We start from the raw sequence: 7,300 nt of genomic DNA, 5'->3' as shown, positions 1-7,300 counted from the left end.
TAGGAGGCTAGTATAGACCTTCACATTATGAAATCGAATGTCTGGTATTAACTTACAAGTTGTTTGTTTAAGAAGTCCAGTGGTTATGTGGGCAAAGCATGCTTACTGGAGAAGTTCTTCCCAACTTAACTAGATTTCCCAACTTCATTGATTGTTCTACAATAGTTGAGTAACACAGTTTACACATATGTATTCTTGCAAATGAAAGAAGATAAATGTGTTTGACATCTTGGAATATAGAGTTGATTATAGAACCCATGGGTAGAAGATCACCAAAGGTGGCCAATCCATGGTCTTGCAAGGCTGAAGTTCTGTCACGATTGTCATATAGAGACCAAGGTGCAGCGTGATATGAATACATTCTTCTTTAATTAAAGGAAGAACACTTAACAAATGACCGTGCCGCTATATCAACCGAGTGCTGACATGCAACTACACATAGACAATAACCCACAAAACCAAAATGGCAACCTAAATAGGATCGCCAATCAGAGACAACGATAAACAGCTGCCTCTGATTGGGAACCAATTCAGGCCACCACATTACCTAGACATATAAAACCCCCATAGATATACAAAACCCAAAAAAACACCTAGACAATACAAAAACTAAACCAACCACCCTCGTCACACCCTGACCTAACCAAAATAATCAAGAAAACAGACAACTAAGGTCAGGGCGTGCAAGTTCGTGCATGTTTTTGTTCCAGCTCAACCTGAATGAATGAATCGTGGTTCTTTTGACTGAAGACCATAATAAGTTAATTAGTTTAATCAGTTTGTTGTTTTATTAGTGCTTCACTGGAACAAAATCCTGCTGACTTCAGTCTTTGGAGTAAGTTTGGCCACCCCTATTACAACCAGTTTATGTTTAATGCTGACATGTCATAACATGATGCAGCCACCTCCATGCTTGAAAATATGAAGAGTGGTAATCAGTGATGTGTTGGATTTTCCCCAAACGTAACACTTTGTATTCAGGACATTGAGTTAATTTCTTTGCCATGTTTTTTTGCAATTTGTCTGTAGTGCCATATTTTCAAACAGGATGTATGTTTTGGAATATTTTTTATTCTGTACAGGCTTCCTTCTTTTCACTGTGTCATTTAAGTTAGTATTGTGGAGTATCTATAATGTTGTTGACCCATCCTCAGTTTTCTATTATCACAGCCATTAAGCTCTGTAACTGTTTTAAAGTCACCATTGGCCTCATGGTTGAAATCCCTGAGTGGTTTCCTTCCTCTCCGACAACTGAGTTAGGAATTTTGCATGCATCTTTATAGTAACTGTGTCTCTTGATTACATCATCCAAAGTGCAATTAATAACTTCACCATGCTCAAAGGGATATTTCTAAAAACAGAATTACACTTTGACATTATAGGGTATTGTGTGTAGGCCAGTGACACAAAATCTCAATTAAATACATTTTAAATTCAGACTGTAACACAAAATAGGGAAAAAGTCCAGATGTGTGAATACTTTCTCAATGCACTGTAGATCTCAAGTCAGAATACCTCCCACCCATTATGCACATACTGGTATTTGATAGTACCATTTAAAAAATGTTTTGCATGTGCCTTGTAATTTACAGTATGTACACTAAAAGGTAGTGTACTCTCCCTAAAGCAAACATTGCTCATATACTTTCAAAAGACAGCAAACATCAACTAACTTCCTGATCCTGTTCATCTTATGAACAGGTATGGACTTGTTGAATTGTTTCCCCAGTCCTCTGAAAATCTTACTGACCCTGACCAGTCTGGTAACTGGCTACCAAAAGCTTGAGAGAAAGCTTTGTTAATTACAGCAGTGTTTCTATTTTGTACCACATACTGGATTGGACAGGATGTCATTATACTTACAAATTAGACTGAGTGATGTAATGGTTGCATGCTATTAAATAAGTTAGCCCTACACCAGGCAGATACAGAATACTAACCAACGAGCTCACAGTCACACGTCAGAATTAGACTTTCATCCATGTTTCTCAAACGTCAAATTTCCAAATGTTTAAGGTTAAGTTTAGGCATTTAACTCTGAATTTATAAGGTTAGGGTGACGTTTAGGCATTAACTCTGAATTCTTACATTTTAGGCATTAAATCAGAATGCTTACGGTTAGGGTTTAGGTTTGGGATAGGCTTAATTAAAACAGAAATAACTTTCTCTCGCTGGTTTCGAACATGCAACCTTTGGAACCAGAGGCAGATGAACCTACAGTACTTGAAGTTAACGGTTCTCTCTTTTATCCCTAGTGGACGGTTTTTACATAATCTCCTGACATCCTCAAACATGGATGGATTTATATACGTTACCAGTCAAAAGTTTGGACACACCTACTCATTCCAGGGTTTTTCTTTATTTTTACTATTTTCTACATTGTAAAATAATAGTGAAGACATCAACATTATGAAATAACACATAAGAAATCATGTCGTAACCCAAAAGGTTTTTCTTCTTCAATGTAGCCACCCTTTGCCTTGATGACAGCTTTGCACACTCTTGGCATTCTCTCAACCAGCTTCATGAGGTAGTCACCTGGAATGCATTTCAATTAACAGGTGTGCCTTGTGTGCCTTGTATAGAAGTTAATACATTTGAGCCAATCTGTTGTGTTGTGTCAAGGTAGGGGTGGCATACAGAAGATAGCCCTATTTGGTAAAAGACCAAGTCCATATTATGGCAGGAACAGCTCAAATAAGCAAAAAGAAACGACAGTCCATCATTACATTAAGACATGAAGGCCAGCCAATGCGGAAAATTTCAAGAAAGGTGAAAGTTTCTTCAAGTGTAATGAGACTCTCTAGAGCGGAGATACAGGTAGGACAAACCTTCGTGAAAACATTCTCCACAAGTTTAAACATGCCCATGAGATCAGCAGGTTTGGGAAGTCGGTTACAAGCATTTTGAAAATAAATGGTAAAACTGTTTCAGGGAGTGGATGTGGTGCCATGATTTAACTCATTTGCTTGTTTAAATACTACTAATCCTGGTTTTCAGACAAATGTTGTGACCTAAATAACAATAATAATATAGTATATTTACCAAGTAAAGTACACCACAATGAAAAAGTACACATCTAAAATTACACTAAAGACATACACATTATGCAACAGACAAATAAATAGCGGTGCTATTTGTATGTGAAATGACACTCAATTATACAATAGTGGCAATGAAAGGTATAAATGTGAGATCGGTATAAAATCTTTATGGCTTTTTTTGTGTTTTTTTGGGGTGGAAATGTAATTTGCTGAGCTGGAGCACAAGGACCAGGTCAACCTTGTGGTTGACAAATGCTATGACTTAAACAATAACAATTAAATTGCATTTGTATCAAGCATATTTCTTGTAAAGTAAAAGGTACAATACTATGAAAAAGACACATTTAAAATGACAGTAAAGACATACACAATATTTAACATTGTCAGAGTGTTATGGGTGCCAACCTATAGCACCATCCCAACGTGAAACATGTAGGACCAATGCTGTCGTTGGTCTGGCCCCTGACCTAAGACCAATCCGGCATGGCTAAACCTACCAGGGGCCCAAGCCCCCTCCGGCGTAGCTCTCAGGGTCATTGAGACACACAAGCCTCTAAACCACGCCAAGGTCACAGCTTTGAGAGAGGAGTGATTGAATCCAGCCCTGTCTGAACAAAAGGTAAGATTCTGACATCTGAGTACAAAACAGACTCTTCTGGTAAACAGATGCCTCCGGTGCCAGATACCAGTATATACTCAACCTGTAAAGTCAGCACTTAAACAATTAGAAACAGAAACCTGTAATTCAATAAGGTCCAAATCTACGGAGCAAAAATATCAACGCAACATGCAACAATTTAAACGATTTTTACTGAGTTACAGTTGATATAAGGAAATCAGTCAGTTGAAATAAATAAATTAGGCCCTAATCTATGGATTTCACATGACTGGGCAGGGGCGCAGCCATGAGTGGGGCTGGGAGGGCATAGGCCCACCTACTGGGGAAATTTGCCTCAGTTTCATCAGCTGTCCGGGTGGGTGGTATCAGATGATCCCGCAGGTGAAGAAGCTGGATGTGGAGGTCCTGGGCTGGCATGGTTACACGTGGTTTACGTTTGTGAGGCCGGTTGGACGTACTGCCAAATTCTCTAAGACAACGCTTTAGGCGGCTTATGGTAGAGAAGGGAGCATTCAATTCTCTGGCAACAGCTCTGGTGGACATTCCTGCAGTCAGCATGTCAATTGCACTCTCCCTCAAAACTTGAGACACCTGTGGAATTGTGTTGTGTGGAAAAACTGCACATTTTAGAGTGGCCTTTTATTGTGAACCTGTGTAATGATCAATGATCATGCTGTTTAATCAGCTTCGGGATATGCACACCTGTCAGGTGGATGGAATTTTTTTTGGCAAAGGAGAAATGCTCGCTAACAGGTATGTAAACAAATTTGTGCCGAAAAATTGAGAGAAATAAGCTATTTCTGCGTATGGAAAAATTCTGGGATATTTCAGCTCATGAAACATGGGACCAACACTTTACATGTTGCGTTTATATTTTTGTTCCGTATATTTGCATTCTATGCTTGTTCTTGTGTATTCTGTATTTTCACATTGGCTGGTATGTTATACAAGCCAACAACAAGTGAGCACTTCCTTCCTAAATGTGTGTGTGTGTGTGTTCACAGATACAGAAGTTGCATAGAAAACCAAGTAGCATAATATGCATGCACATATATTCACATCCATAAACACTGACCATACCAATCTCTGAAAGTTCACATCAGGATCCTTCTTCTTCTCTTTGCTTGCAGGCTGCATTGAAATAAAGGGAAAAGGCATAATATTACATGATTACCTACAGTGTATGTTCTGTATTTGTTGCCTTCAGGGTGGTCTGTATGATGTCAACTGTAACACAGATTGTACTTACCTCCACATTTTATTATTTTAACTGCCCAGAATATACCACCACTTATTATCCCAACTGATAGCAATGTGACCAGTGCGATTGGGACAGGATTGCGACCAGACCCTGTCAAGAGTAAAATGGAGGGGGGGGGGGGGGTTTAATCAACTGTATGTTGTATGTGGTCTTGCCCTGTATTCACCTGAAGCCTATATTCTTCCCGTCTAAATGAAATTCAGCTGTTCAAACTCATGCCATGTGCTTTAGTCAATACTGATGAATGACATTGATGAAGGTATTATAAGGTTGGCTACAAGGATAATAGGAAAATAAATACAGAAATCAGCTGGCTGTAATACAGAAGTTAAAAAATATGATAATACGCATGTTGAGGAATTTGTAAAAACTGCCCTCAGGTTTAAATGTTAAAAAAACAATTTGTTAGTTTTAAACATACTATCCTACAAAATAAGTTGTTAGTGAGTTTCAGCTGGTATTTATCTCCCCCTAGAATTACAGTGCCTTGCGAAAGTATTCGGCCCCCTTGAACTTTGCGACCTTTTGCCACATTTCAGGCTTCAAACATAAAGATATAAAACTGTATTTTTTGTGAAGAATCAACAACAAGTGGGACACAATCATGAAGTGGAACGACATTTATTGGATATTTCAAACTTTTTTAACAAATCAAAAACTGAAAAATTGGGCGTGCAAAATTATTCAGCCCCTTTACTTTCAGTGCAGCAAACTCTCTCCAGAAGTTCAGTGAGGATCTCTGAATGATCCAATGTTGACCTAAATGACTAATGATGATAAATACAATCCACCTGTGTGTAATCAAGTCTCCGTATAAATGCACCTGCACTGTGATAGTCTCAGAGGTCCGTTAAAAGCGCAGAGAGCATCATGAAGAACAAGGAACACACCAGGCAGGTCTGAGATACTGTTGTGAAGAAGTTTAAAGCCGGATTTGGATACAAAAAGATTTCCCAAGCTTTAAACATCCCAAGGAGCACTGTGCAAGCGATAATATTGAAATGGAAGGAGTATCAGACCACTGCAAATCTACCAAGACCTGTCCGTCCCTCTAAACTTTCAGCTCATACAAGGAGAAGACTGATCAGAGATGCAGCCAAGAGGCCCATGATCACTCTGGATGAACTGCAGAGATCTACAGCTGAGGTGGGAGACTCTGTCCATAGGACAACAATCAGTCGTATATTGCACAAATCTGGCCTTTATGGAAGAGTGGCAAGAAGAAAGCCATTTCTTAAAGATATCCATAAAAAGTGTTGTTTAAAGTTTGCCACAAGCCACCTGGGAGACACACCAAACATGTGGAAGAAGGTGCTCTGGTCAGATGAAACAATGCAAAACGTTATGTTTGGCGTAAAAGCAACACAGCTGAACACACCATCCCCACTGTCAAACATGGTGGTGGCAGCATCATGGTTTGGGCCTGATTTTCTTCAGCAGGGACAGGGAAGATGGTTAAAATTGATGGGAAGATGGATGGAGCCAAATACAGGGCCATTCTGGAAGAAAACCTGATGGAGTCTGCAAAAGACCTGAGACTGGGACGGAGATTTGTCTTCCAACAAGACAATGATCCAAAACATAAAGCAAAATCTACAATGGAATGGTTCAAAAATAAACATATCCAGGTGTTAGAATGGCCAAGTCAAAGTCCAGACCTGAATCCAATCGAGAATCTGTGGAAAGAACTGAAAACTGCTGTTCACAAATGCTCTCCATCCAACCTCACTGAGCTCGAGCTGTTTTGCAAGGAGGAATGGGAAAAAATGTCAGTCTCTCGATGTGCAAAACTGATAGAGACATACCCCAAGCGACTTACAGCTGTAATCGCAGCAAAAGGTGGCGCTACAAAGTATTAACTTAAGGGGGCTGAATAATTTTGCACGCCCAATTTTTCAGCTTTTGATTTGTTAAAAAAGTTTGAAATATCCAATAAATGTCGTTCCACTTCATGATTGTGTCCCACTTGTTGTTGATTCTTCACAAAAAAATACAGTTTTATATCTTTATGTTTGAAGCCTGAAATGTGGCAAAAGGTCGCAAAGTTCAAGGGGGCCGAATACTTTCGCAAGGCACTGTAGAGGAAACGAAGAGCAGACAATCTGTCTGGGGGTTGGCTCTGCCCAATGAAATCTCTGGTGAGCTCATTATAAACAGAGCTTGCTATTTAGTGGTCTGCCATTACAGGGTCCCATTACTGACCCACAAAATGGAAAAACAATACTATATGCAGTGTTGACATACCTTTGAGGGCAGAGCGTGAGGACAATTGAGGGCAGAGCGTTTCAATGTTGAGTGGAGTTGGTTTTGAGTCAGCAGGGTTGGAAGCCTCACAGCTGTAGGTGTCAACATTTCTTTTGTTTAACTCCAGAGGGA

The 7,300-nt window shown here is 39.5% G+C and overlaps 1 long non-coding RNA gene across 1 annotated transcript; it reads right to left on the bottom strand.

Annotated features, from left to right (window-relative positions):
- Positions 1 to 4,658: 4,658 nt before the first annotated feature.
- LOC139403181 (uncharacterized) lies at positions 4,659 to 7,284 on the bottom strand. Its single transcript, XR_011633291.1, has 3 exons — positions 7,169 to 7,284; positions 4,913 to 5,014; positions 4,659 to 4,794 (listed from the first exon to the last, which is right to left on the bottom strand). It is a non-coding gene; the product is annotated as an uncharacterized lncRNA (long non-coding RNA).
- Between the last annotated feature and the right edge of the window lie 16 nt (positions 7,285 to 7,300).

This window comes from Oncorhynchus clarkii, unplaced genomic scaffold (assembly GCF_045791955.1).
Source record: "Oncorhynchus clarkii lewisi isolate Uvic-CL-2024 unplaced genomic scaffold, UVic_Ocla_1.0 unplaced_contig_4866_pilon_pilon, whole genome shotgun sequence".
Classification (NCBI taxonomy): Eukaryota; Metazoa; Chordata; class Actinopteri; order Salmoniformes; family Salmonidae; genus Oncorhynchus; species Oncorhynchus clarkii.
The sequence above is the reverse complement of the archived record's forward strand: the minus strand, read 5'-3'. Positions and strand labels throughout refer to the sequence as shown.